Below are 22500 nucleotides of genomic sequence, written 5' to 3' on the forward strand. Positions count from 1 at the left end.
CGGGTCGATGCGTGGAGTGAACGGAGCAAGCCCCTCTTTCAGCTCCCGGTGTCAAAAATCCGTTTAATATTTCGTCCCCGTATAGAGGACATATCAGATATAAAACTGATAAGAACAGATACTACACTTGATCTTAGCCAAAAGGCCGAGAAGCGATGCCGCAGACTGTTTGCCGCTCGAGCCCACCTCCTGGAACGGCCCTCCCTCGTCGTGGTGCGGAAATTCTTATCGGCCGTAACGAACGACGGCTGCTGCCCAGCAATTCCGGCCACGCCCGACCTTGGCTCCGGGCCCTGACCCTCGAATGCCTAGGATAGTTTTTGTTGCTTGCTTGCTTGCTTGCTTGCTTGCTTTCCACAAAAGACAGAGGCTCGGCCAAACGGCTAAGCCTGCCAAAAATAGCTTTAACTCAATAGTGTTCCTCTCCACGGAAGTCTTTAGTAAAAGGCGAAAGACTTGTGCGTTTTGAAGAGAAACCCGAGTAGGTACAGGCTTCTCCTCGGGAGCAGCCCAGCACAGGCGTCGCCCCAGCCACTACACTCACGGTGAGTCTCACCACTTGGCTCGTCGCGGACTGGGCCGCTTCCACCCCAGCCCTGCCCACATTTGCCACAGGCTTTATCCGACGGAAAATTCAGAGAAATGAAGGCCTGGCTGTCAGATGCGGGCTACGAAACATGTATCAGGGTCTTGCAGGCCCTCTGTGACATTCCAGGAAGAAACAAAGGGGATCTGCGGGGCACAAAATCACTGCGCTGCACTGCACTGAGGAGTTGTTTTTGCACAAGGCAGGAGAAGGTTGCACCGTTCCCGGTGGCACTGCAATACCGGGTCGATGCGTGGAGTGAACGGAGCAAGCCCCTCTTTCAGCTCCCGGTGTCAAAAATCCGTTTAATATTTCGTCCCCGTATAGAGGACATATCAGATATTAAACTGATAAGAACAGATACTACACTTGATCTTAGCCAAAAGGCCGAGAAGCGATGCCGCAGACTGTTTGCCGCTCGAGCCCACCTCCTGGAACGGCCCTCCCTCGTCGTGGTGCGGAAATTCTTATCGGCCGTAACGAACGACGGCTGCTGCCCAGCAATTCCGGCCACGCCCGACCTTGGCTCCGGGCCCTGACCCTCGAATGCCTAGGATAGTTTTTGTTGCTTGCTTGCTTGCTTGCTTGCTTGCTTTCCACAAAAGACAGAGGCTCGGCCAAACGGCTAAGCCTGCCAAAAATAGCTTTAACTCAATAGTGTTCCTCTCCACGGAAGTCTTTAGTAAAAGGCGAAAGACTTGTGCGTTTTGAAGAGAAACCCGAGTAGGTACAGGCTTCTCCTCGGGAGCAGCCCAGCACAGGCGTCGCCCCAGCCACTACACTCACGGTGAGTCTCACCACTTGGCTCGTCGCGGACTGGGCCGCTTCCACCCCAGCCCTGCCCACATTTGCCACAGGCTTTATCCGACGGAAAATTCAGAGAAATGAAGGCCTGGCTGTCAGATGCGGGCTACGAAACATGTATCAGGGTCTTGCAGGCCCTCTGTGACATTCCAGGAAGAAACAAAGGGGATCTGCGGGGCACAAAATCACTGCGCTGCACTGCACTGAGGAGTTGTTTTTGCACAAGGCAGGAGAAGGTTGCACCGTTCCCGGTGGCACTGCAATACCGGGTCGATGCGTGGAGTGAACGGAGCAAGCCCCTCTTTCAGCTCCCGGTGTCAAAAATCCGTTTAATATTTCGTCCCCGTATAGAGGACATATCAGATATTAAACTGATAAGAACAGATACTACACTTGATCTTAGCCAAAAGGCCGAGAAGCGATGCCGCAGACTGTTTGCCGCTCGAGCCCACCTCCTGGAACGGCCCTCCCTCGTCGTGGTGCGGAAATTCTTATCGGCCGTAACGAACGACGGCTGCTGCCCAGCAATTCCGGCCACGCCCGACCTTGGCTCCGGGCCCTGACCCTCGAATGCCTAGGATAGTTTTTGTTGCTTGCTTGCTTGCTTGCTTGCTTTCCACAAAAGACAGAGGCTCGGCCAAACGGCTAAGCCTGCCAAAAATAGCTTTAACTCAATAGTGTTCCTCTCCACGGAAGTCTTTAGTAAAAGGCGAAAGACTTGTGCGTTTTGAAGAGAAACCCGAGTAGGTACAGGCTTCTCCTCGGGAGCAGCCCAGCACAGGCGTCGCCCCAGCCACTACACTCACGGTGAGTCTCACCACTTGGCTCGTCGCGGACTGGGCCGCTTCCACCCCAGCCCTGCCCACATTTGCCACAGGCTTTATCCGACGGAAAATTCAGAGAAATGAAGGCCTGGCTGTCAGATGCGGGCTACGAAACATGTATCAGGGTCTTGCAGGCCCTCTGTGACATTCCAGGAAGAAACAAAGGGGATCTGCGGGGCACAAAATCACTGCGCTGCACTGCACTGAGGAGTTGTTTTTGCACAAGGCAGGAGAAGGTTGCACCGTTCCCGGTGGCACTGCAATACCGGGTCGATGCGTGGAGTGAACGGAGCAAGCCCCTCTTTCAGCTCCCGGTGTCAAAAATCCGTTTAATATTTCGTCCCCGTATAGAGGACATATCAGATATTAAACTGATAAGAACAGATACTACACTTGATCTTAGCCAAAAGGCCGAGAAGCGATGCCGCAGACTGTTTGCCGCTCGAGCCCACCTCCTGGAACGGCCCTCCCTCGTCGTGGTGCGGAAATTCTTATCGGCCGTAACGAACGACGGCTGCTGCCCAGCAATTCCGGCCACGCCCGACCTTGGCTCCGGGCCCTGACCCTCGAATGCCTAGGATAGTTTTTGTTGCTTGCTTGCTTGCTTGCTTGCTTGCTTTCCACAAAAGACAGAGGCTCGGCCAAACGGCTAAGCCTGCCAAAAATAGCTTTAACTCAATAGTGTTCCTCTCCACGGAAGTCTTTAGTAAAAGGCGAAAGACTTGTGCGTTTTGAAGAGAAACCCGAGTAGGTACAGGCTTCTCCTCGGGAGCAGCCCAGCACAGGCGTCGCCCCAGCCACTACACTCACGGTGAGTCTCACCACTTGGCTCGTCGCGGACTGGGCCGCTTCCACCCCAGCCCTGCCCACATTTGCCACAGGCTTTATCCGACGGAAAATTCAGAGAAATGAAGGCCTGGCTGTCAGATGCGGGCTACGAAACATGTATCAGGGTCTTGCAGGCCCTCTGTGACATTCCAGGAAGAAACAAAGGGGATCTGCGGGGCACAAAATCACTGCGCTGCACTGCACTGAGGAGTTGTTTTTGCACAAGGCAGGAGAAGGTTGCACCGTTCCCGGTGGCACTGCAATACCGGGTCGATGCGTGGAGTGAACGGAGCAAGCCCCTCTTTCAGCTCCCGGTGTCAAAAATCCGTTTAATATTTCGTCCCCGTATAGAGGACATATCAGATATAAAACTGATAAGAACAGATACTACACTTGATCTTAGCCAAAAGGCCGAGAAGCGATGCCGCAGACTGTTTGCCGCTCGAGCCCACCTCCTGGAACGGCCCTCCCTCGTCGTGGTGCGGAAATTCTTATCGGCCGTAACGAACGACGGCTGCTGCCCAGCAATTCCGGCCACGCCCGACCTTGGCTCCGGGCCCTGACCCTCGAATGCCTAGGATAGTTTTTGTTGCTTGCTTGCTTGCTTGCTTGCTTGCTTTCCACAAAAGACAGAGGCTCGGCCAAACGGCTAAGCCTGCCAAAAATAGCTTTAACTCAATAGTGTTCCTCTCCACGGAAGTCTTTAGTAAAAGGCGAAAGACTTGTGCGTTTTGAAGAGAAACCCGAGTAGGTACAGGCTTCTCCTCGGGAGCAGCCCAGCACAGGCGTCGCCCCAGCCACTACACTCACGGTGAGTCTCACCACTTGGCTCGTCGCGGACTGGGCCGCTTCCACCCCAGCCCTGCCCACATTTGCCACAGGCTTTATCCGACGGAAAATTCAGAGAAATGAAGGCCTGGCTGTCAGATGCGGGCTACGAAACATGTATCAGGGTCTTGCAGGCCCTCTGTGACATTCCAGGAAGAAACAAAGGGGATCTGCGGGGCACAAAATCACTGCGCTGCACTGCACTGAGGAGTTGTTTTTGCACAAGGCAGGAGAAGGTTGCACCGTTCCCGGTGGCACTGCAATACCGGGTCGATGCGTGGAGTGAACGGAGCAAGCCCCTCTTTCAGCTCCCGGTGTCAAAAATCCGTTTAATATTTCGTCCCCGTATAGAGGACATATCAGATATTAAACTGATAAGAACAGATACTACACTTGATCTTAGCCAAAAGGCCGAGAAACGATGCCGCAGACTGTTTGCCGCTCGAGCCCACCTCCTGGAACGGCCCTCCCTCGTCGTGGTGCGGAAATTCTTATCGGCCGTAACGAACGACGGCTGCTGCCCAGCAATTCCGGCCACGCCCGACCTTGGCTCCGGGCCCTGACCCTCGAATGCCTAGGATAGTTTTTGTTGCTTGCTTGCTTGCTTGCTTGCTTTCCACAAAAGACAGAGGCTCGGCCAAACGGCTAAGCCTGCCAAAAATAGCTTTAACTCAATAGTGTTCCTCTCCACGGAAGTCTTTAGTAAAAGGCGAAAGACTTGTGCGTTTTGAAGAGAAACCCGAGTAGGTACAGGCTTCTCCTCGGGAGCAGCCCAGCACAGGCTTTGCCCCAGCCACTACACTCACGGTGAGTCTCACCACTTGGCTCGTCGCGGACTGGGCCGCTTCCACCCCAGCCCTGCCCACATTTGCCACAGGCTTTATCCGACGGAAAATTCAGAGAAATGAAGGCCTGGCTGTCAGATGCGGGCTACGAAACATGTATCAGGGTCTTGCAGGCCCTCTGTGACATTCCAGGAAGAAACAAAGGGGATCTGCGGGGCACAAAATCACTGCGCTGCACTGCACTGAGGAGTTGTTTTTGCACAAGGCAGGAGAAGGTTGCACCGTTCCCGGTGGCACTGCAATACCGGGTCGATGCGTGGACGGCTGCTGCCCAGCAATTCCGGCCACGCCCGACCTTGGCTCCGGGCCCTGACCCTCGAATGCCTAGGATAGTTTTTGTTGCTTGCTTGCTTGCTTGCTTGCTTTCCACAAAAGACAGAGGCTCGGCCAAACGGCTAAGCCTGCCAAAAATAGCTTTAACTCAATAGTGTTCCTCTCCACGGAAGTCTTTAGTAAAAGGCGAAAGACTTGTGCGTTTTGATGAGAAACCCGAGTAGGTACAGGCTTCTCCTCGGGAGCAGCCCAGCACAGGCGTCGCCCCAGCCACTACACTCACGGTGAGTCTCACAACTTGGCTCGTCGCGGACTGGGCCGCTTCCACCCCAGCCCTGCCCACATTTGCCACAGGCTTTATCCGACAGAAAATTCAGAGAAATGAAGGCCTGGCTGTCAGATGCGGGCTACGAAACATGTATCAGGGTCTTGCAGGCCCTCTGTGACATTCCAGGAAGAAACAAAGGGGATCTGCGGGGCACAAAATCACTGCGCTGCACTGCACTGAGGAGTTGTTTTTGCACAAGGCAGGAGAAGGTTGCACCGTTCCCGGTGGCACTGCAATACCGGGTCGATGCGTGGAGTGAACGGAGCAAGCGCCTCTTTCAGCTCCCGGTGTCAAAAATCCGTTTAATATTTCGTCCCCGTATAGAGGACATATCAGATATTAAACTGATAAGAACAGATACTACACTTGATCTTAGCCAAAAGGCCGAGAAGCGATGCCGCAGACTGTTTGCCGCTCGAGCCCACCTCCTGGAACGGCCCTCCCTCGTCGTGGTGCGGAAATTCTTATCGGCCGTAACGAACGACGGCTGCTGCCCAGCAATTCCGGCCACGCCCGACCTTGGCTCCGGGCCCTGACCCTCGAATGCCTAGGATAGTTTTTGTTGCTTGCTTGCTTGCTTGCTTGCTTTCCACAAAAGACAGAGGCTCGGCCAAACGGCTAAGCCTGCCAAAAATAGCTTTAACTCAATAGTGTTCCTCTCCACGGAAGTCTTTAGTAAAAGGCGAAAGACTTGTGCGTTTTGAAGAGAAACCCGAGTAGGTACAGGCTTCTCCTCGGGAGCAGCCCAGCACAGGCGTCGCCCCAGCCACTACACTCACGGTGAGTCTCACCACTTGGCTCGTCGCGGACTGGGCCGCTTCCACCCCAGCCCTGCCCACATTTGCCACAGGCTTTATCCGACGGAAAATTCAGAGAAATGAAGGCCTGGCTGTCAGATGCGGGCTACGAAACATGTATCAGGGTCTTGCAGGCCCTCTGTGACATTCCAGGAAGAAACAAAGGGGATCTGCGGGGCACAAAATCACTGCGCTGCACTGCACTGAGGAGTTGTTTTTGCACAAGGCAGGAGAAGGTTGCACCGTTCCCGGTGGCACTGCAATACCGGGTCGATGCGTGGAGTGAACGGAGCAAGCCCCTCTTTCAGCTCCCGGTGTCAAAAATCCGTTTAATATTTCGTCCCCGTATAGAGGACATATCAGATATTAAACTGATAAGAACAGATTTTTCTTTCTTTCGAAAAAATTTATTGACACTTATTTCAGACATTGTTTTTCGTAAAAAACACATTTTTGACCTTTAAAATACAACACTGCCTTTTGTACCCACTTGGCTTGAATTAAAACAAATGATTTTTAAAAGACAACACCGAAATGGTTAAAAGAAGTTACATCATACATAAAATCCATTGATCAATAAATATGTGCACTTTTTAAAACCATTCGTTCGTCACTTATTTGTTTTATAGTATTACAGACAGTTTAAAATTTAAAGGCATATGATAAAAGTTTTTACTTCTTCAAGTGTCTTTTAAAAATCATTTAAAAGGGAGTGCATTGGTTAAAATGCTTAATGTCCTCTGTTGTGCAGGAGCGCAGTGAGCCCCTACCAATACAAACTCATTCTGTTCTCCCAAACAGAATGATCTCTCGGTTCCTGTCCTGGTGCTCAGAGGAGACCCTCACCCTGCTGCTCCTTCCCACCTGCCTCTCCCGGAGGGTCAGGCCGCCGCTGCTTTGAACTTTTCCCGTGTGGCTCCGGCTCCTTCGTCCGAATGGGCACAGAGGCGATTCTTCTTTGTGGCTGTGTCCTAGGCCTGCCGCCTGCAGCTCCGGCCGTTCTGACCGTCGCTGCTGCCATCTGGATCACAGCCACGGGGGGGATCTGCTTGTGCTTCCTTACCAGCAAGTTCCTGGAGGTCCATGTGGCGTCTTTGATGGCGGCTAGAGTGAGCCATTGTTGCGCAAAGTCCTTTGCTTTCTGCTGCATCTGGCTCACTCCGTACAAGACGAGTTGTGGTGTGAGGACCTCCCTTGCTGGTAAGCACGGGAATTGCAAGGAGCCGGCTGTTGCCCACTGTTCTACGGCAGCGCTGCACTCCCAGAGCAGGTGCCTCACCGACTCAGGCGCGCCACAACCAGGTCGGGGGCAGGTTGAGGACGTCGCCATGCCCCGGGAGTGCATTACGGACCTGACTGGGAGGATCTCATGGGCCACCATCCATGACAGGTCCCGGAGTCTGTTTGGGAGAACAGGATGGTTCACGTTGCGCCAAACTGTGGAGGGCTCGCCGAATGCAAGCCCGCGCACTGGACTCACTGGCTCTCGCTCCTGCACAACAGAGATAAGAGAACGGTGGTTAATTAAAACATGCAACTCCTCCTGTTCAAGGTTAAAGTGTCTTAAAAACTTAGGGATAAAAGAGTAGGCAGTTGGTAAGTTAAAAGACACAGGAACTTTAAGATCTGGTGTTAAAATCTTTAGTTTTCTGAGGTATGACCCCATCCAGAACCGTGTCATTGCCGTGGTTAGTGGGTTTCTGGATGGGGTTGTGGCCGCGCTCAATGCCAGGGTGGTGAATCGGCTTCCTAGAACCAGGTGAAGGTCGGGCACTCCTTTTCCTCCTTTCTCTTTTGGCTTCTTCATGATGTCCCTCCTCAAGCGCTCCCACTTGGACCCCCACAGAAAATAAAAGATGGCTCGTTCCAGGTCTAAAATCACTTTTTTAGAAGGGATAAAAACAGAACTGATCAATAAAAGCAAAGGTAAAATCACTGCTTTAATGATTAAAACCTTTCCTTCCATGGTCAGTCTTCGTGAAGTCCAGTACCCCAGTCTTTGTTTAACTTTCCCTATCTTGTCCTGCCAATTGGTTTCCCCTCCTCCCTGTCTGTCAAATTTGACCCCAAGTATTTTTTGGTCGGTCTGGGTCACAGTCAGGGGGAGTCCAGATGTCTCAGTCGCTGTCCATGGTCCATAAAATTGGGCTTGGGTTTTGTGTCTGTTTAGTCTCGATCCAGAGGCCCGTCCAAACCAGTCAGTCAAGTCCAGCGTCCTGTTGACGGATAAAAGGTCAGTGCATAAAATGTTTATGTCGTCCATATAAAAAACACATTTAGTGGTAAGTCCCCCGCTCCCCGGTACTCCCACCCCTCTGATTCGTTGGTCCCTTCTCAAAATCTGTGCCAACGGTTCGATGCAGATAACATAGAGGAGGGCAGATAACGGACAACCCTGACGGACACCGCAGTTTATTTCCACTGCTTTTGTCAGATGCCCATTAACCACAAATTTGCTGGTGATGTCCCGGTACAGCAATCCCACCCAAACTATAAACCTTTCAGGGAACCCCATTTTTGGCAGCACCTTGAAGAGGTACTGGTGCGAGACCCGATCAAAGGCTTTTTCAAAATCTAAATTCAAGACTACTAGCCGGATGTTTCTGTCTCTCGCAAAACAGATGGTGTCTCGGATCAGTACGAGGCTGTCTGTGATCTTCCTCCCCGGGATGGCACAGGCTTGATCCGGGTGAATCAGCCCTTCTAAAAACACAGACATGCGCGATGCTAAAAGCTTACTAAAAAGTTTACAGTCAATGTTTAAAAGAGTGATAGGTCTCCAGTTTTTTAAGTCCGTCTTGTCTTTGTCTTTAAAAAGTAGAGTCACTATCCCTAATCTAAAACTGTCAGGAAGTCGGTCAAGTTTTTCAAAATCCATAAAAACAGCAAGTAGGTCAGGTGCTAAAATATCCCAGAAGGTCAGGTAAAATTCCAAGGGAAGCCCATCCTCTCCAGGAGACTTCCCTTTCTTAAAACCCTTAATACAGTTGTTTATTTCTAAAAGCGTAAAATCTTGGGATAAAAGCACACTGTCGTCTATCTTGCGTTCGATGAATTTTAAAACTTCTTTCATTGTGTCATTTTTTATGTTTTTTTCTTTGTACAGTTCTTCGTAAAAGTTTTGCACAGTTTCATTTATTTCTTTTGTTGTTTCAGCAGTGCGTTCATTTTCTCTTTTTAGTTTAACTATAGTTTTATCCTTACTTATTATTTTCTTAAAAAAATATCTTGTGCACTTTTCTCCTTCTTCTAGTTCCCGTTCTTTGCTCCTTAAAATGACACCTTTGCTGTTGATTTCTGCTAATACCGACATCTCTTGTTTTACTTGTTTAATTTCTTCATTAAAATCCATTCCTTGTTGGTTTAGTTTAAAATACCGTTGTAGTCGCTTTTGCAGTCCCAACATGCGTCTGTTTTCCCTATCTTTCTTTCTCTTCCCTGCCTGCCTAAAGAAAGTCTGGGTCCTTCCCTTCGCCATTTCCCACCAGTGTGCACGTGTATCGTATAAGTCTTGAAGGGTCTGCCACTCTTGGTACTGCTCCCTATACTGCCTAACTAACTCCCTATCCTCTAAAAGGGAGCAGTTGAGTTTCCACAGACCCTTTCCTGATGTCACACCAGAAGAGAGTGAGAGGGTGCACGAGAGCATGGCGTGATCGGAAAAGAAAACAGGAGTTAATCTAGCATCGGTAGGTGGGCAATCTCGTGATAAAACGTAATCTATGCGAGAGGCTTTGGTACCGTCACCACTGAACCAGGTGAAGCCCTCCTCTCTGGGATGCATGACTTTAAAACAGTCCAGTAGTTTAAAATCCCTGCGTATGCCCTCTAATAAAACCGATGTTTTGTCCACTTTAAAACCCTCTCCTGCTCCCTTCCTATCATTTCTGCTTAAAACACAATTAAAATCCCCTCCTACAACTAAAGGTTCCCTACCTAGCATGTGGGACTGCAAGTCTTCTAAAAGGTCATACCTGTCATTCTTGTCGTTAAAGCCATAAATATTTAAAACATTAAAATCTCTACCCATAAAAGTCAGATGTGCTAAAAGTGCCCTACCATCTCTCACCACAGTGCTGCCCTTCACCAAGACTAGAGGATTTTTGATTAAAATGGCCACTCCATCGTTTTTGTTTTCGTTTGACCCGCTCCATATTGATGTTTGTGGCCATAGCTCCTTCCAATCTCTGTAGTTGTTTAAAAACGGTAGGCCACACTCCTGTATTAAAAACACATCAGACTTAAACGAGTTAAGAAAGGATAAAACCATTTGGGCTCTAACTTTCGACTTCACACTTCTCACATTGATGGTTGAGAAGGTGATAGCCATAAGTATGGTTAAAAACAACAGGTAAGACATTTTAAAAGACTAAAATTAAAAGGCAGTTAAATGTCTTGTGAATGAGGCTCTTCTTTCACTCTTACGGGTGAAGAGTGACTGGGTCGAGCTTCATTTCCCTTTCGGACTCTGGGTGGTGGCCTTTCTTGCAATCTTTTATTAAATTTGGAGTCCTTAGGGGTTGATTGCAGAGCTATGGTAAGAAATGAGACCTCATTTGGTGAATTGGAGGGGAAGACTCTGGGCTCCTCCACAGGTGAACTGTCTGAGGAGTTCCCAGCTCTTCCCCTCTTCTCTGAGACTACAGGAGACTCAGAGGACAATTCAGATAAAGGCCTCTTAGCCTGCTGGGCCTGTGGGAGGGGGGCATCTTCACTATCACTCTGACTCGGTGGGTCTGAGTCAGAGGTAGCTCCGCCTTCTGCCTGCACTGCACCCTCTCCTTCGCCACTCTCAGCTTGGGGGGCAGTTGCAGGCCCCTCCCCCTCTCCCTCCTCACCTGGTCTTTCTCCTCCAATCACAGGATTTGGAGGGAGATTTGAATTTTCAGTCCTAGGCTCTTCCAAACGCTCCTCAAACATTTGTACCGGTCCGCCATTTTCCTTCTCCTTCCCTGTGACTTTTGCTGCTTTCAATTTGTTGGCAAAAGACTTTGGGCAATCTCTGAAGAGGTGATTTGTTTCACCACAGAGGTTGCACTTTCTGCCATTGGTACATTCCTCGAAGGTATGCCCAATTTCTCTGCATTTACCACAAATTGTCTGCTTACACGCTTCCGCAAGGTGCCCTTGCTCACCACACTTGCGGCAGAGCTTGGGCTGACCTTGATAGTGAATGTAGCCCCTGTTATTTCCCAGGACTATCATGGATGGCAGATGTTTCAGGCCTTGGAAGCCCTGGGGGTCCTGCCATTGCTGGACAGGGACCCTCCAGGCACAATTCCAGATGCCATCCTCATCTCTCACCTTCATAGCCTGGCCTTTAACAGTGCAATATCTGCCCAGCCATATACAAATGTCTTCTGCACTAACTGTTTCATTGAACATTCTGACAATGACTGTTTTAGAGGCATTGTCAGTCAGTTTCTCAACATTAAATGCAGAAAACTGGGGTTTTACATTTTCAAAGCGGTTCCAAAATTCAAGCAGCAATGGGGCAGAGCGGAAGCTCACATCAAAACCCTTATTCAGTGGTAAAGTGACGATACAATTCATGTCGTCTGGGGAAAAATTCAACACTTTCTGAATTAATTTCCGGGAGAAGTCAAGTCTAGACATTTTTAAAGGCTCTCCATCTTTTTCCTTAAAAACAAACCGAACGCTGTGGTGCCTCCGCATGCCGGCATGGGGAGCCGACATGGTGGAGGCACCACGCACTAAAACACTTAAAACCTAAAACACGATGAATAAATAACTAAAATAAGTAAAAAGGGTAAAAGGCAAGTAAAAGAGAGAAAAAGGGAGTAAAACCAAGTAAAAGCTGGAAAAGCAAGTAAAAGCAAGTAAAAGCAGTACTTACCTTGGTTGTTCTGGTCAGGCAGTTATCACCGCCAAAAACGGTGGTAACCTGCACTTCTGGAACAATATATTCCTGTGTGAAACCTACGAGCAACTACGAAGCAGTTGTTCTGGATTTCAAAAGGAAAAAAATATAATATCCTCCAGTGCACTAGCAGAAGCAATGCCACAAGCAGGCAAGAGCTCCCACTAGCCAGCGGAGGCGATCGCTGTCTCACCAAGAGGTAGAACAGTGGAGGATCTGATAAGAACAGATACTACACTTGATCTTAGCCAAAAGGCCGAGAAGCGATGCCGCAGACTGTTTGCCGCTCGAGCCCACCTCCTGGAACGGCCCTCCCTCGTCGTGGTGCGGAAATTCTTATCGGCCGTAACGAACGACGGCTGCTGCCCAGCAATTCCGGCCACGCCCGACCTTGGCTCCGGGCCCTGACCCTCGAATGCCTAGGATAGTTTTTGTTGCTTGCTTGCTTGCTTGCTTGCTTTCCACAAAAGACAGAGGCTCGGCCAAACGGCTAAGCCTGCCAAAAATAGCTTTAACTCAATAGTGTTCCTCTCCACGGAAGTCTTTAGTAAAAGGCGAAAGACTTGTGCGTTTTGCAGAGAAACCCGAGTAGGTACAGGCTTCTCCTCGGGAGCAGCCCAGCACAGGCGTCGCCCCAGCCACTACACTCACGGTGAGTCTCACCACTTGGCTCGTCGCGGACTGGGCCGCTTCCACCCCAGCCCTGCCCACATTTGCCACAGGCTTTATCCGACGGAAAATTCAGAGAAATGAAGGCCTGGCTGTCAGATGCGGGCTACGAAACATGTATCAGGGTCTTGCAGGCCCTCTGTGACATTCCAGGAAGAAACAAAGGGGATCTGCGGGGCACAAAATCACTGCGCTGCACTGCACTGAGGAGTTGTTTTTGCACAAGGCAGGAGAAGGTTGCACCGTTCCCGGTGGCACTGCAATACCGGGTCGATGCGTGGAGTGAACGGAGCAAGCCCCTCTTTCAGCTCCCGGTGTCAAAAATCTGTTTAATATTTCGTCCCCGTATAGAGGACATATCAGATATTAAACTGATAAGAACAGATACTACACTTGATCTTAGCCAAAAGGCCGAGAAGCGATGCCGCAGACTGTTTGCCGCTCGAGCCCACCTCCTGGAACGGCCCTCCCTCGTCGTGGTGCGGAAATTCTTATCGGCCGTAACGAACGACGGCTGCTGCCCAGCAATTCCGGCCACGCCCGACCTTGGCTCCGGGCCCTGACCCTCGAATGCCTAGGATAGTTTTTGTTGCTTGCTTGCTTGCTTTCCACAAAAGACAGAGGCTCGGCCAAACGGCTAAGCCTGCCAAAAATAGCTTTAACTCAATAGTGTTCCTCTCCACGGAAGTCTTTAGTAAAAGGCGAAAGACTTGTGCATTTTGCAGAGAAACCCGAGTAGGTACAGGCTTCTCCTCGGGAGCAGCCCAGCACAGGCGTCGCCCCAGCCACTACACTCACGGTGAGTCTCACCACTTGGCTCGTCGCGGACTGGGCCGCTTCCACCCCAGCCCTGCCCACATTTGCCACAGGCTTTATCCGACGGAAAATTCAGAGAAATGAAGGCCTGGCTGTCAGATGCGGGCTACGAAACATGTATCAGGGTCTTGCAGGCCCTCTGTGACATTCCAGGAAGAAACAAAGGGGATCTGCGGGGCACAAAATCACTGCGCTGCACTGCACTGAGGAGTTGTTTTTGCACAAGGCAGGAGAAGGTTGCACCGTTCCCGGTGGCACTGCAATACCGGGTCGATGCGTGGAGTGAACGGAGCAAGCCCCTCTTTCAGCTCCCGGTGTCAAAAATCCGTTTAATATTTCGTCCCCGTATAGAGGACATATCAGATATTAAACTGATAAGAACAGATACTACACTTGATCTTAGCCAAAAGGCCGAGAAGCGATGCCGCAGACTGTTTGCCGCTCGAGCCCACCTCCTGGAACGGCCCTCCCTCGTCGTGGTGCGGAAATTCTTATCGGCCGTAACGAACGACGGCTGCTGCCCAGCAATTCCGGCCACGCCCGACCTTGGCTCCGGGCCCTGACCCTCGAATGCCTAGGATAGTTTTTGTTGCTTGCTTGCTTGCTTGCTTGCTTTCCACAAAAGACAGAGGCTCGGCCAAACGGCTAAGCCTGCCAAAAATAGCTTTAACTCAATAGTGTTCCTCTCCACGGAAGTCTTTAGTAAAAGGCGAAAGACTTGTGCGTTTTGCAGAGAAACCCGAGTAGGTACAGGCTTCTCCTCGGGAGCAGCCCAGCACAGGCGTCGCCCCAGCCACTACACTCACGGTGAGTCTCACCACTTGGCTCGTCGCGGACTGGGCCGCTTCCACCCCAGCCCTGCCCACATTTGCCACAGGCTTTATCCGACGGAAAATTCAGAGAAATGAAGGCCTGGCTGTCAGATGCGGGCTACGAAACATGTATCAGGGTCTTGCAGGCCCTCTGTGACATTCCAGGAAGAAACAAAGGGGATCTGCGGGGCACAAAATCACTGCGCTGCACTGCACTGAGGAGTTGTTTTTGCACAAGGCAGGAGAAGGTTGCACCGTTCCCGGTGGCACTGCAATACCGGGTCGATGCGTGGAGTGAACGGAGCAAGCCCCTCTTTCAGCTCCCGGTGTCAAAAATCCGTTTAATATTTCGTCCCCGTATAGAGGACATATCAGATATTAAACTGATAAGAACAGATACTACACTTGATCTTAGCCAAAAGGCCGAGAAGCGATGCCGCAGACTGTTTGCCGCTCGAGCCCACCTCCTGGAACGGCCCTCCCTCGTCGTGGTGCGGAAATTCTTATCGGCCGTAACGAACGACGGCTGCTGCCCAGCAATTCCGGCCACGCCCGACCTTGGCTCCGGGCCCTGACCCTCGAATGCCTAGGATAGTTTTTGTTGCTTGCTTGCTTGCTTTCCACAAAAGACAGAGGCTCGGCCAAACGGCTAAGCCTGCCAAAAATAGCTTTAACTCAATAGTGTTCCTCTCCACGGAAGTCTTTAGTAAAAGGCGAAAGACTTGTGCGTTTTGAAGAGAAACCCGAGTAGGTACAGGCTTCTCCTCGGGAGCAGCCCAGCACAGGCGTCGCCCCAGCCACTACACTCACGGTGAGTCTCACCACTTGGCTCGTCGCGGACTGGGCCGCTTCCACCCCAGCCCTGCCCACATTTGCCACAGGCTTTATCCGACGGAAAATTCAGAGAAATGAAGGCCTGGCTGTCAGATGTGGGCTACGAAACATGTATCAGGGTCTTGCAGGCCCTCTGTGACATTCCAGGAAGAAACAAAGGGGATCTGCGGGGCACAAAATCACTGCGCTGCACTGCACTGAGGAGTTGTTTTTGCACAAGGCAGGAGAAGGTTGCACCGTTCCCGGTGGCACTGCAATACCGGGTCGATGCGTGGAGTGAACGGAGCAAGCCCCTCTTTCAGCTCCCGGTGTCAAAAATCCGTTTAATATTTCGTCCCCGTATAGAGGACATATCAGATATTAAACTGATAAGAACAGATACTACACTTGATCTTAGCCAAAAGGCCGAGAAGCGATGCCGCAGACTGTTTGCCGCTCGAGCCCACCTCCTGGAACGGCCCTCCCTCGTCGTGGTGCGGAAATTCTTATCGGCCGTAACGAACGACGGCTGCTGCCCAGCAATTCCGGCCACGCCCGACCTTGGCTCCGGGCCCTGACCCTCGAATGCCTAGGATAGTTTTTGTTGCTTGCTTGCTTGCTTGCTTTCCACAAAAGACAGAGGCTCGGCCAAACGGCTAAGCCTGCCAAAAATAGCTTTAACTCAATAGTGTTCCTCTCCACGGAAGTCTTTAGTAAAAGGCGAAAGACTTGTGCGTTTTGAAGAGAAACCCGAGTAGGTACAGGCTTCTCCTCGGGAGCAGCCCAGCACAGGCGTCGCCCCAGCCACTACACTCACGGTGAGTCTCACCACTTGGCTCGTCGCGGACTGGGCCGCTTCCACCCCAGCCCTGCCCACATTTGCCACAGGCTTTATCCGACGGAAAATTCAGAGAAATGAAGGCCTGGCTGTCAGATGCGGGCTACGAAACATGTATCAGGGTCTTGCAGGCCCTCTGTGACATTCCAGGAAGAAACAAAGGGGATCTGCGGGGCACAAAATCACTGCGCTGCACTGCACTGAGGAGTTGTTTTTGCACAAGGCAGGAGAAGGTTGCACCGTTCCCGGTGGCACTGCAATACCGGGTCGATGCGTGGAGTGAACGGAGCAAGCCCCTCTTTCAGCTCCCGGTGTCAAAAATCTGTTTAATATTTCGTCCCCGTATAGAGGACATATCAGATATTAAACTGATAAGAACAGATACTACACTTGATCTTAGCCAAAAGGCCGAGAAGCGATGCCGCAGACTGTTTGCCGCTCGAGCCCACCTCCTGGAACGGCCCTCCCTCGTCGTGGTGCGGAAATTCTTATCGGCCGTAACGAACGACGGCTGCTGCCCAGCAATTCCGGCCACGCCCGACCTTGGCTCCGGGCCCTGACCCTCGAATGCCTAGGATAGTTTTTGTTGCTTGCTTGCTTGCTTGCTTGCTTGCTTTCCACAAAAGACAGAGGCTCGGCCAAACGGCTAAGCCTGCCAAAAATAGCTTTAACTCAATAGTGTTCCTCTCCACGGAAGTCTTTAGTAAAAGGCGAAAGACTTGTGCGTTTTGAAGAGAAACCCGAGTAGGTACAGGCTTCTCCTCGGGAGCAGCCCAGCACAGGCGTCGCCCCAGCCACTACACTCACGGTGAGTCTCACCACTTGGCTCGTCGCGGACTGGGCCGCTTCCACCCCAGCCCTGCCCACATTTGCCACAGGCTTTATCCGACGGAAAATTCAGAGAAATGAAGGCCTGGCTGTCAGATGCGGGCTACGAAACATGTATCAGGGTCTTGCAGGCCCTCTGTGACATTCCAGGAAGAAACAAAGGGGATCTGCGGGGCACAAAATCACTGCGCTGCACTGCACTGAGGAGTTGTTTTTGCACAAGGCAGGAGAAGGTTGCACCGTTCCCGGTGGCACTGCAATACCGGGTCGATGCGTGGAGTGAACGGAGCAAGCCCCTCTTTCAGCTCCCGGTGTCAAAAATCCGTTTAATATTTCGTCCCCGTATAGAGGACATATCAGATATTAAACTGATAAGAACAGATACTACACTTGATCTTAGCCAAAAGGCCGAGAAGCGATGCCGCAGACTGTTTGCCGCTCGAGCCCACCTCCTGGAACGGCCCTCCCTCGTCGTGGTGCGGAAATTCTTATCAGCCGTAACGAACGACGGCTGCTGCCCAGCAATTCCGGCCACGCCCGACCTTGGCTCCGGGCCCTGACCCTCGAATGCCTAGGATAGTTTTTGTTGCTTGCTTGCTTGCTTGCTTGCTTTCCACAAAAGACAGAGGCTCGGCCAAATGGCTAAGCCTGCCAAAAATAGCTTTAACTCAATAGTGTTCCTCTCCACGGAAGTCTTTAGTAAAAGGCGAAAGACTTGTGCGTTTTGAAGAGAAACCCGAGTAGGTACAGGCTTCTCCTCGGGAGCAGCCCAGCACAGGCGTCGCCCCAGCCACTACACTCACGGTGAGTCTCACCACTTGGCTCGTCGCGGACTGGGCCGCTTCCACCCCAGCCCTGCCCACATTTGCCACAGGCTTTATCCGACGGAAAATTCAGAGAAATGAAGGCCTGGCTGTCAGATGCGGGCTACGAAACATGTATCAGGGTCTTGCAGGCCCTCTGTGACATTCCAGGAAGAAACAAAGGGGATCTGCGGGGCACAAAATCACTGCGCTGCACTGCACTGAGGAGTTGTTTTTGCACAAGGCAGGAGAAGGTTGCACCGTTCCCGGTGGCACTGCAATACCGGGTCGATGCGTGGAGTGAACGGAGCAAGCCCCTCTTTCAGCTCCCGGTGTCAAAAATCCGTTTAATATGTCGTCCCCGTATAGAGGACATATCAGATATTAAACTGATAAGAACAGATACTACACTTGATCTTAGCCAAAAGGCCGAGAAGCGATGCCGCAGACTGTTTGCCGCTCGAGCCCACCTCCTGGAACGGCCCTCCCTCGTCGTGGTGCGGAAATTCTTATCGGCCGTAACGAACGACGGCTGCTGCCCAGCAATTCCGGCCACGCCCGACCTTGGCTCCGGGCCCTGACCCTCGAATGCCTAGGATAGTTTTTGTTGCTTGCTTGCTTGCTTTCCACAAAAGACAGAGGCTCGGCCAAACGGCTAAGCCTGCCAAAAATAGCTTTAACTCAATAGTGTTCCTCTCCACGGAAGTCTTTAGTAAAAGGCGAAAGACTTGTGCGTTTTGAAGAGAAACCCGAGTAGGTACAGGCTTCTCCTCGGGAGCAGCCCAGCACAGGCGTCGCCCCAGCCACTACACTCACGGTGAGTCTCACCACTTGGCTCGTCGCGGACTGGGCCGCTTCCACCCCAGCCCTGCCCACATTTGCCACAGGCTTTATCCGACGGAAAATTCAGAGAAATGAAGGCCTGGCTGTCAGATGTGGGCTACGAAACATGTATCAGGGTCTTGCAGGCCCTCTGTGACATTCCAGGAAGAAACAAAGGGGATCTGCGGGGCACAAAATCACTGCGCTGCACTGCACTGAGGAGTTGTTTTTGCACAAGGCAGGAGAAGGTTGCACCGTTCCCGGTGGCACTGCAATACCGGGTCGATGCGTGGAGTGAACGGAGCAAGCCCCTCTTTCAGCTCCCGGTGTCAAAAATCCGTTTAATATTTCGTCCCCGTATAGAGGACATATCAGATATTAAACTGATAAGAACAGATACTACACTTGATCTTAGCCAAAAGGCCGAGAAGCGATGCCGCAGACTGTTTGCCGCTCGAGCCCACCTCCTGGAACGGCCCTCCCTCGTCGTGGTGCGGAAATTCTTATCGGCCGTAACGAACGACGGCTGCTGCCCAGCAATTCCGGCCACGCCCGACCTTGGCTCCGGGCCCTGACCCTCGAATGCCTAGGATAGTTTTTGTTGCTTGCTTGCTTGCTTGCTTTCCACAAAAGACAGAGGCTCGGCCAAACGGCTAAGCCTGCCAAAAATAGCTTTAACTCAATAGTGTTCCTCTCCACGGAAGTCTTTAGTAAAAGGCGAAAGACTTGTGCGTTTTGAAGAGAAACCCGAGTAGGTACAGGCTTCTCCTCGGGAGCAGCCCAGCACAGGCGTCGCCCCAGCCACTACACTCACGGTGAGTCTCACCACTTGGCTCGTCGCGGACTGGGCCGCTTCCACCCCAGCCCTGCCCACATTTGCCACAGGCTTTATCCGACGGAAAATTCAGAGAAATGAAGGCCTGGCTGTCAGATGCGGGCTACGAAACATGTATCAGGGTCTTGCAGGCCCTCTGTGACATTCCAGGAAGAAACAAAGGGGATCTGCGGGGCACAAAATCACTGCGCTGCACTGCACTGAGGAGTTGTTTTTGCACAAGGCAGGAGAAGGTTGCACCGTTCCCGGTGGCACTGCAATACCGGGTCGATGCGTGGAGTGAACGGAGCAAGCCCCTCTTTCAGCTCCCGGTGTCAAAAATCTGTTTAATATTTCGTCCCCGTATAGAGGACATATCAGATATTAAACTGATAAGAACAGATACTACACTTGATCTTAGCCAAAAGGCCGAGAAGCGATGCCGCAGACTGTTTGCCGCTCGAGCCCACCTCCTGGAACGGCCCTCCCTCGTCGTGGTGCGGAAATTCTTATCGGCCGTAACGAACGACGGCTGCTGCCCAGCAATTCCGGCCACGCCCGACCTTGGCTCCGGGCCCTGACCCTCGAATGCCTAGGATAGTTTTTGTTGCTTGCTTGCTTGCTTGCTTGCTTGCTTTCCACAAAAGACAGAGGCTCGGCCAAACGGCTAAGCCTGCCAAAAATAGCTTTAACTCAATAGTGTTCCTCTCCACGGAAGTCTTTAGTAAAAGGCGAAAGACTTGTGCGTTTTGAAGAGAAACCCGAGTAGGTACAGGCTTCTCCTCGGGAGCAGCCCAGCACAGGCGTCGCCCCAGCCACTACACTCACGGTGAGTCTCACCACTTGGCTCGTCGCGGACTGGGCCGCTTCCACCCCAGCCCTGCCCACATTTGCCACAGGCTTTATCCGACGGAAAATTCAGAGAAATGAAGGCCTGGCTGTCAGATGCGGGCTACGAAACATGTATCAGGGTCTTGCAGGCCCTCTGTGACATTCCAGGAAGAAACAAAGGGGATCTGCGGGGCACAAAATCACTGCGCTGCACTGCACTGAGGAGTTGTTTTTGCACAAGGCAGGAGAAGGTTGCACCGTTCCCGGTGGCACTGCAATACCGGGTCGATGCGTGGAGTGAACGGAGCAAGCCCCTCTTTCAGCTCCCGGTGTCAAAAATCCGTTTAATATGTCGTCCCCGTATAGAGGACATATCAGATATTAAACTGATAAGAACAGATACTACACTTGATCTTAGCCAAAAGGCCGAGAAGCGATGCCGCAGACTGTTTGCCGCTCGAGCCCACCTCCTGGAACGGCCCTCCCTCGTCGTGGTGCGGAAATTCTTATCGGCCGTAACGAACGACGGCTGCTGCCCAGCAATTCCGGCCACGCCCGACCTTGGCTCCGGGCCCTGACCCTCGAATGCCTAGGATAGTTTTTGTTGCTTGCTTGCTTGCTTGCTTGCTTTCCACAAAAGACAGAGGCTCGGCCAAACGGCTAAGCCTGCCAAAAATAGCTTTAACTCAATAGTGTTCCTCTCCACGGAAGTCTTTAGTAAAAGGCGAAAGACTTGTGCGTTTTGAAGAGAAACCCGAGTAGGTACAGGCTTCTCCTCGGGAGCAGCCCAGCACAGGCGTCGCCCCAGCCACTACACTCACGGTGAGTCTCACCACTTGGCTCGTCGCGGACTGGGCCGCTTCCACCCCAGCCCTGCCCACATTTGCCACAGGCTTTATCCGACGGAAAATTCAGAGAAATGAAGGCCTGGCTGTCAGATGCGGGCTACGAAACATGTATCAGGGTCTTGCAGGCCCTCTGTGACATTCCAGGAAGAAACAAAGGGGATCTGCGGGGCACAAAATCACTGCGCTGCACTGCACTGAGGAGTTGTTTTTGCACAAGGCAGGAGAAGGTTGCACCGTTCCCGGTGGCACTGCAATACCGGGTCGATGCGTGGAGTGAACGGAGCAAGCCCCTCTTTCAGCTCCCGGTGTCAAAAATCCGTTTAATATTTCGTCCCCGTATAGAGGACATATCAGATATTAAACTGATAAGAACAGATACTACACTTGATCTTAGCCAAAAGGCCGAGAAGCGATGCCGCAGACTGTTTGCCGCTCGAGCCCACCTCCTGGAACGGCCCTCCCTCGTCGTGGTGCGGAAATTCTTATCGGCCGTAACGAACGACGGCTGCTGCCCAGCAATTCCGGCCACACCCGACCTTGGCTCCGGGCCCTGACCCTCGAATGCCTAGGATAGCTTTTGTTGCTTGCTTGCTTGCTTGCTTGCTTGCTTGCTTTCCACAAAAGACAGAGGCTCGGCCAAACGGCTAAGCCTGCCAAAAATAGCTTTAACTCAATAGTGTTCCTCTCCACGGAAGTCTTTAGTAAAAGGCGAAAGACTTGTGCGTTTTGAAGAGAAACCCGAGTAGGTACAGGCTTCTCCTCGGGAGCAGCCCAGCACAGGCGTCGCCCCAGCCACTACACTCACGGTGAGTCTCACAACTTGGCTCGTCGCGGACTGGGCCGCTTCCACCCCAGCCCTGCCCACATTTGCCACAGGCTTTATCCGACAGAAAATTCAGAGAAATGAAGGCCTGGCTGTCAGATGCGGGCTACGAAACATGTATCAGGGTCTTGCAGGCCCTCTGTGACATTCCAGGAAGAAACAAAGGGGATCTGCGGGGCACAAAATCACTGCGCTGCACTGCACTGAGGAGTTGTTTTTGCACAAGGCAGGAGAAGGTTGCACCGTTCCCGGTGGCACTGCAATACCGGGTCGATGCGTGGAGTGAACGGAGCAAGCCCCTCTTTCAGCTCCCGGTGTCAAAAATCCGTTTAATATTTCGTCCCCGTATAGAGGACATATCAGATATTAAACTGATAAGAACAGATACTACACTTGATCTTAGCCAAAAGGCCGAGAAGCGATGCCGCAGACTGTTTGCCGCTCGAGCCCACCTCCTGGAACGGCCCTCCCTCGTCGTGGTGCGGAAATTCTTATCGGCCGTAACGAACGACGGCTGCTGCCCAGCAATTCCGGCCACGCCCGACCTTGGCTCCGGGCCCTGACCCTCGAATGCCTAGGATAGTTTTTGTTGCTTGCTTGCTTGCTTGCTTGCTTGCTTTCCACAAAAGACAGAGGCTCGGCCAAACGGCTAAGCCTGCCAAAAATAGCTTTAACTCAATAGTGTTCCTCTCCACGGAAGTCTTTAGTAAAAGGCGAAAGACTTGTGCGTTTTGAAGAGAAACCCGAGTAGGTACAGGCTTCTCCTCGGGAGCAGCCCAGCACAGGCGT

General features: G+C 51.9%; 42 non-coding genes across 42 annotated transcripts in view; all 42 read right to left on the reverse strand.

Moving 5' to 3' along the window:
• The window catches only part of LOC138613943 (U2 spliceosomal RNA), a 191-nt gene extending 34 nt beyond the window's left edge, over positions 1-157 (reverse strand). The window contains exon 1 of the small nuclear RNA XR_011310066.1: positions 1-157. This exon is cut by the window's left edge and continues 34 nt beyond it. This is a non-coding gene — a small nuclear RNA (U2 spliceosomal RNA).
• A 215-nt stretch (positions 158-372) lies between these two features.
• On the reverse strand, positions 373-485 carry LOC138614065 (U5 spliceosomal RNA). The gene has a single exon (XR_011310177.1). It is a non-coding gene; the product is annotated as a U5 spliceosomal RNA (small nuclear RNA).
• A 309-nt stretch (positions 486-794) lies between these two features.
• LOC138613741 (U2 spliceosomal RNA) lies at positions 795-985 on the reverse strand. Its single transcript, XR_011309872.1, has one exon. It is a non-coding gene; the product is annotated as a U2 spliceosomal RNA (small nuclear RNA).
• Positions 986-1200: 215 nt separating this feature from the next.
• Positions 1201-1313, reverse strand: LOC138614066 (U5 spliceosomal RNA). Its single transcript, XR_011310178.1, has one exon. It is a non-coding gene; the product is annotated as a U5 spliceosomal RNA (small nuclear RNA).
• Positions 1314-1622: 309 nt separating this feature from the next.
• LOC138613742 (U2 spliceosomal RNA) lies at positions 1623-1813 on the reverse strand. The gene has a single exon (XR_011309873.1). It is a non-coding gene; the product is annotated as a U2 spliceosomal RNA (small nuclear RNA).
• Positions 1814-2024: 211 nt separating this feature from the next.
• On the reverse strand, positions 2025-2137 carry LOC138614067 (U5 spliceosomal RNA). Its single transcript, XR_011310179.1, has one exon. It is a non-coding gene; the product is annotated as a U5 spliceosomal RNA (small nuclear RNA).
• Positions 2138-2446: 309 nt separating this feature from the next.
• LOC138613744 (U2 spliceosomal RNA) lies at positions 2447-2637 on the reverse strand. Its single transcript, XR_011309875.1, has one exon. It is a non-coding gene; the product is annotated as a U2 spliceosomal RNA (small nuclear RNA).
• Positions 2638-2852: 215 nt separating this feature from the next.
• LOC138614068 (U5 spliceosomal RNA) lies at positions 2853-2965 on the reverse strand. The gene has a single exon (XR_011310180.1). It is a non-coding gene; the product is annotated as a U5 spliceosomal RNA (small nuclear RNA).
• Positions 2966-3274: 309 nt separating this feature from the next.
• Positions 3275-3465, reverse strand: LOC138613944 (U2 spliceosomal RNA). Its single transcript, XR_011310067.1, has one exon. It is a non-coding gene; the product is annotated as a U2 spliceosomal RNA (small nuclear RNA).
• Positions 3466-3680: 215 nt separating this feature from the next.
• Positions 3681-3793, reverse strand: LOC138614069 (U5 spliceosomal RNA). The gene has a single exon (XR_011310181.1). It is a non-coding gene; the product is annotated as a U5 spliceosomal RNA (small nuclear RNA).
• A 309-nt stretch (positions 3794-4102) lies between these two features.
• On the reverse strand, positions 4103-4293 carry LOC138613922 (U2 spliceosomal RNA). Its single transcript, XR_011310046.1, has one exon. It is a non-coding gene; the product is annotated as a U2 spliceosomal RNA (small nuclear RNA).
• Positions 4294-4504: 211 nt separating this feature from the next.
• On the reverse strand, positions 4505-4617 carry LOC138614070 (U5 spliceosomal RNA). The gene has a single exon (XR_011310182.1). It is a non-coding gene; the product is annotated as a U5 spliceosomal RNA (small nuclear RNA).
• Positions 4618-5099: 482 nt separating this feature from the next.
• On the reverse strand, positions 5100-5212 carry LOC138613629 (U5 spliceosomal RNA). Its single transcript, XR_011309765.1, has one exon. It is a non-coding gene; the product is annotated as a U5 spliceosomal RNA (small nuclear RNA).
• A 309-nt stretch (positions 5213-5521) lies between these two features.
• On the reverse strand, positions 5522-5712 carry LOC138613945 (U2 spliceosomal RNA). The gene has a single exon (XR_011310068.1). It is a non-coding gene; the product is annotated as a U2 spliceosomal RNA (small nuclear RNA).
• Positions 5713-5923: 211 nt separating this feature from the next.
• On the reverse strand, positions 5924-6036 carry LOC138614071 (U5 spliceosomal RNA). The gene has a single exon (XR_011310183.1). It is a non-coding gene; the product is annotated as a U5 spliceosomal RNA (small nuclear RNA).
• A 309-nt stretch (positions 6037-6345) lies between these two features.
• Positions 6346-6534, reverse strand: LOC138613963 (U2 spliceosomal RNA). Its single transcript, XR_011310086.1, has one exon. It is a non-coding gene; the product is annotated as a U2 spliceosomal RNA (small nuclear RNA).
• A 5546-nt stretch (positions 6535-12080) lies between these two features.
• On the reverse strand, positions 12081-12262 carry LOC138613981 (U2 spliceosomal RNA). The gene has a single exon (XR_011310097.1). It is a non-coding gene; the product is annotated as a U2 spliceosomal RNA (small nuclear RNA).
• A 211-nt stretch (positions 12263-12473) lies between these two features.
• LOC138613667 (U5 spliceosomal RNA) lies at positions 12474-12586 on the reverse strand. The gene has a single exon (XR_011309802.1). It is a non-coding gene; the product is annotated as a U5 spliceosomal RNA (small nuclear RNA).
• Positions 12587-12895: 309 nt separating this feature from the next.
• LOC138613743 (U2 spliceosomal RNA) lies at positions 12896-13086 on the reverse strand. The gene has a single exon (XR_011309874.1). It is a non-coding gene; the product is annotated as a U2 spliceosomal RNA (small nuclear RNA).
• Positions 13087-13289: 203 nt separating this feature from the next.
• LOC138613692 (U5 spliceosomal RNA) lies at positions 13290-13402 on the reverse strand. Its single transcript, XR_011309826.1, has one exon. It is a non-coding gene; the product is annotated as a U5 spliceosomal RNA (small nuclear RNA).
• A 309-nt stretch (positions 13403-13711) lies between these two features.
• Positions 13712-13902, reverse strand: LOC138613745 (U2 spliceosomal RNA). Its single transcript, XR_011309876.1, has one exon. It is a non-coding gene; the product is annotated as a U2 spliceosomal RNA (small nuclear RNA).
• A 211-nt stretch (positions 13903-14113) lies between these two features.
• LOC138613668 (U5 spliceosomal RNA) lies at positions 14114-14226 on the reverse strand. Its single transcript, XR_011309803.1, has one exon. It is a non-coding gene; the product is annotated as a U5 spliceosomal RNA (small nuclear RNA).
• Positions 14227-14535: 309 nt separating this feature from the next.
• LOC138613746 (U2 spliceosomal RNA) lies at positions 14536-14726 on the reverse strand. Its single transcript, XR_011309877.1, has one exon. It is a non-coding gene; the product is annotated as a U2 spliceosomal RNA (small nuclear RNA).
• A 203-nt stretch (positions 14727-14929) lies between these two features.
• LOC138614072 (U5 spliceosomal RNA) lies at positions 14930-15042 on the reverse strand. Its single transcript, XR_011310184.1, has one exon. It is a non-coding gene; the product is annotated as a U5 spliceosomal RNA (small nuclear RNA).
• A 309-nt stretch (positions 15043-15351) lies between these two features.
• On the reverse strand, positions 15352-15542 carry LOC138613747 (U2 spliceosomal RNA). Its single transcript, XR_011309878.1, has one exon. It is a non-coding gene; the product is annotated as a U2 spliceosomal RNA (small nuclear RNA).
• A 207-nt stretch (positions 15543-15749) lies between these two features.
• LOC138614073 (U5 spliceosomal RNA) lies at positions 15750-15862 on the reverse strand. Its single transcript, XR_011310185.1, has one exon. It is a non-coding gene; the product is annotated as a U5 spliceosomal RNA (small nuclear RNA).
• Positions 15863-16171: 309 nt separating this feature from the next.
• Positions 16172-16362, reverse strand: LOC138613755 (U2 spliceosomal RNA). The gene has a single exon (XR_011309885.1). It is a non-coding gene; the product is annotated as a U2 spliceosomal RNA (small nuclear RNA).
• A 215-nt stretch (positions 16363-16577) lies between these two features.
• On the reverse strand, positions 16578-16690 carry LOC138614075 (U5 spliceosomal RNA). Its single transcript, XR_011310187.1, has one exon. It is a non-coding gene; the product is annotated as a U5 spliceosomal RNA (small nuclear RNA).
• Positions 16691-16999: 309 nt separating this feature from the next.
• LOC138613748 (U2 spliceosomal RNA) lies at positions 17000-17190 on the reverse strand. The gene has a single exon (XR_011309879.1). It is a non-coding gene; the product is annotated as a U2 spliceosomal RNA (small nuclear RNA).
• A 211-nt stretch (positions 17191-17401) lies between these two features.
• LOC138614004 (U5 spliceosomal RNA) lies at positions 17402-17514 on the reverse strand. Its single transcript, XR_011310117.1, has one exon. It is a non-coding gene; the product is annotated as a U5 spliceosomal RNA (small nuclear RNA).
• Positions 17515-17823: 309 nt separating this feature from the next.
• On the reverse strand, positions 17824-18014 carry LOC138613911 (U2 spliceosomal RNA). Its single transcript, XR_011310037.1, has one exon. It is a non-coding gene; the product is annotated as a U2 spliceosomal RNA (small nuclear RNA).
• A 203-nt stretch (positions 18015-18217) lies between these two features.
• Positions 18218-18330, reverse strand: LOC138614077 (U5 spliceosomal RNA). The gene has a single exon (XR_011310188.1). It is a non-coding gene; the product is annotated as a U5 spliceosomal RNA (small nuclear RNA).
• Positions 18331-18639: 309 nt separating this feature from the next.
• LOC138613749 (U2 spliceosomal RNA) lies at positions 18640-18830 on the reverse strand. The gene has a single exon (XR_011309880.1). It is a non-coding gene; the product is annotated as a U2 spliceosomal RNA (small nuclear RNA).
• A 207-nt stretch (positions 18831-19037) lies between these two features.
• On the reverse strand, positions 19038-19150 carry LOC138614078 (U5 spliceosomal RNA). Its single transcript, XR_011310189.1, has one exon. It is a non-coding gene; the product is annotated as a U5 spliceosomal RNA (small nuclear RNA).
• Positions 19151-19459: 309 nt separating this feature from the next.
• On the reverse strand, positions 19460-19650 carry LOC138613767 (U2 spliceosomal RNA). The gene has a single exon (XR_011309896.1). It is a non-coding gene; the product is annotated as a U2 spliceosomal RNA (small nuclear RNA).
• A 215-nt stretch (positions 19651-19865) lies between these two features.
• Positions 19866-19978, reverse strand: LOC138614079 (U5 spliceosomal RNA). The gene has a single exon (XR_011310190.1). It is a non-coding gene; the product is annotated as a U5 spliceosomal RNA (small nuclear RNA).
• Positions 19979-20287: 309 nt separating this feature from the next.
• Positions 20288-20478, reverse strand: LOC138613913 (U2 spliceosomal RNA). The gene has a single exon (XR_011310038.1). It is a non-coding gene; the product is annotated as a U2 spliceosomal RNA (small nuclear RNA).
• Positions 20479-20689: 211 nt separating this feature from the next.
• On the reverse strand, positions 20690-20802 carry LOC138614080 (U5 spliceosomal RNA). Its single transcript, XR_011310191.1, has one exon. It is a non-coding gene; the product is annotated as a U5 spliceosomal RNA (small nuclear RNA).
• Positions 20803-21111: 309 nt separating this feature from the next.
• LOC138613750 (U2 spliceosomal RNA) lies at positions 21112-21302 on the reverse strand. The gene has a single exon (XR_011309881.1). It is a non-coding gene; the product is annotated as a U2 spliceosomal RNA (small nuclear RNA).
• A 219-nt stretch (positions 21303-21521) lies between these two features.
• On the reverse strand, positions 21522-21634 carry LOC138614081 (U5 spliceosomal RNA). Its single transcript, XR_011310192.1, has one exon. It is a non-coding gene; the product is annotated as a U5 spliceosomal RNA (small nuclear RNA).
• A 309-nt stretch (positions 21635-21943) lies between these two features.
• On the reverse strand, positions 21944-22134 carry LOC138613751 (U2 spliceosomal RNA). The gene has a single exon (XR_011309882.1). It is a non-coding gene; the product is annotated as a U2 spliceosomal RNA (small nuclear RNA).
• A 215-nt stretch (positions 22135-22349) lies between these two features.
• LOC138614082 (U5 spliceosomal RNA) lies at positions 22350-22462 on the reverse strand. The gene has a single exon (XR_011310193.1). It is a non-coding gene; the product is annotated as a U5 spliceosomal RNA (small nuclear RNA).
• Positions 22463-22500: the final 38 nt, after the last annotated feature.

The sequence above is a fragment of the Semicossyphus pulcher genome, unplaced genomic scaffold, assembly GCF_022749685.1.
Source record: "Semicossyphus pulcher isolate SPU_LCO1_2020_fin unplaced genomic scaffold, fSemPul1.0.p SCAF_8, whole genome shotgun sequence".
NCBI lineage: Eukaryota > Metazoa > Chordata > Actinopteri > Labriformes > Labridae > Semicossyphus > Semicossyphus pulcher.